The 2,500-nt window shown below is 38.0% G+C and overlaps 1 protein-coding gene across 4 annotated transcripts in view; it reads left to right on the forward strand.

The window, feature by feature from the left end:
• nyap2b (neuronal tyrosine-phosphorylated phosphoinositide-3-kinase adaptor 2b) overlaps positions 1–2,500 on the forward strand; it is a 24,381-nt gene that overhangs the window by 757 nt on the left and 21,124 nt on the right. The gene's annotated exons all lie outside the window — the stretch shown is intronic.

A 2,500-nucleotide genomic window follows, 5' to 3' on the forward strand; every position in this document is an offset into this window, starting at 1 on the left:
GAACTACATACACATCTGCATAAAAACTCTTTTTTTCTGGAATATTTTTCATTTTTTGGAGCTGTAAAAAATTCTTCCAGGCATTATGATTACTATTATTTCACAAATATATAAAAAAAAATTTCTTCTTAATGCTTTTTCATTGTTTTGTGTTACTTTATTATTGTTCATTATATTTTATTATTACTTCATTTCACGAGTTATTAATTTGGTAGTGGGATGGACGATGATAAAATGGATTATTATTATTATTAAACAAAATTTTTTTTTTACGTCTACCAATTCCAAAAAAATTTGATATTATTATAATTATTTTTAGTTATTTGGGTTATTTTATATATATATATATATATATATATATATATATATATATATATATATATATATATATATATATATATAGATTAATTGTTTTTTTATTTGTTTGTTTTTCATAGTTCTTATATTCTCTCTCAAAATTGTACACAATATTTGGATAAATCTGTATAAAAAAGGGAGAGAGATTTGCACTACATTTAAAATAAATAAATAAATAAATAGAAATAAAAAATTATGCTTTTTAAATATATATTTGATTATATTACATTTGTCTCAAATGAAATAAACTCTGGGAATTTTAGGAATGTCTTTCAAAGTTCATAAAACATTGAATTCTGATGTGAACATTGCTGTAGAGTTAGGAAGAAGAGCTGTAGAGTTGCAGAAGAGCTGAGGATTGAGCTGATCCGTGTTATGGTCATGAGATCGAGACCATATCATCAGTCTGGTTCAGGACTGATTCGTGAGCTTCACCTTCATCACCAAGCTCATCCTCAATCCAGCTCGCAGTTGCTTAGCTACACGTTGCTTTGCTGCTGGTGGTGTTCCTCTGTTTGGAGGAAGTCAGTTGGTGAGACGAGAGAAGCGAGAGCAGGAATGTAGAGAGGAGGCAGAAGTTTCTCAGGGAGCAGAGCGGGAGCGATTAATGAGAGAGAACATCCACAGGGTGTGAAGTCAAACGGGGATCATAACAATAATGCTGCTGCAGATACATGACTCATAACACTGCACCATAACAGCCTTCAACTTTCGGATCATTCACACCCCATGCTTATCTAAAAGCATGATCTAAACACACACACACACACACACACACACACACACACACACACACACACACACACACACACACACACACACACTCACACCTGTTTTACATCAGGATTATTAGGAAATGTAGAAAACTTGTGCAATTGTGTCAGAGTCTGGCAGCACGATTCCCATCTGGCCTCCCTCATTAACCCCCTCCTCCTCTCTCTGCCAGCACATACACACACACACACACACACACACACACACACACACACACACACACACACACACACACACACACATGCATTAATGCAGCTAAATATAAAACTCTGTAGCCAAAAGGAAGCGTTTGGAAAGACTAAGTTTGCCTCATGTGGACCTGACAAGGTCAAAACACAGATATTAATATTATTATGGGGACATTTGGTCTCCTGCAAGCTATCTTCCCCAAAACACACACACACACACACACACACACACACATGCACACACACACACTTCTCATAGACATAAACAAGCATGTTTCCAGGCTGCCTTTCAAATCCTGACCTACATAAAGTATAAAGGCAAGCTCACACGCTGTTCTCTTAGATCAGTATGACGTATTGCATCTCTGCTCTGCTGCACGTGCAATATTTCTGTGCTCGAGTCAACAAAAATATAAGCACGTGCACATCACAGATCCGGCGCATGCCAGGGATCCAGTTCATATCACAGACCAGGCACACATCACTGATATGAAGCTACATGTTAAACAGGCCATTCAATTATAATCACAGATTGGCTCATGTTGCAGATCCAGTGCACATCACAGATCCAGTGCACATCACAAATCCAGTGCATGTTACACATTGGGCACACACCACCTATTTGGTGCACATAACACATCAGGCACATGTAACAGATAGGATGCATGCCACAGATCTGGTACACATCTGGTAAAGACTGGGCACACATATTAAGTACACGTCACACAGATCAGGCACATGTTAGAGATCTACTGCAGATAACAGCTCTAGGAAAATGTCATATGATGCATGTCACCCAGACCTAACAGATCTGGTACATGTTACAATCTGGGCAGATGTCACATATCTGGTGTATGTCACAGATCTGGTACATGTTTCAGACTGGACACACGTCACATTTCCGGTTCACGTCAAAGACTGGGCACATGCCGCATATCTGGTGCACTTCAAAGATCAGGCACATGTAACAGATCTGGTAAACATCACATGTCAAACAGGTAATTTAATCTGGCACATGACTGCAGTGGTGCAAAACCAGTTTTAGGTAGGATTAGGGCAGGGTTATCACATTTTATTTAAGATTAGCCCCGCCCATTTAATATCTACAGGACTGATATAAACATATATAGTTTTGCCATCCTCCTATTGGTGGATATTGGTGGATTTTGGGTGAGCTCGTA

This window comes from Silurus aristotelis, assembly GCF_946808225.1.
Source record: "Silurus aristotelis genome assembly, chromosome: 22".
NCBI classification, from domain to species: domain Eukaryota; kingdom Metazoa; phylum Chordata; class Actinopteri; order Siluriformes; family Siluridae; genus Silurus; species Silurus aristotelis.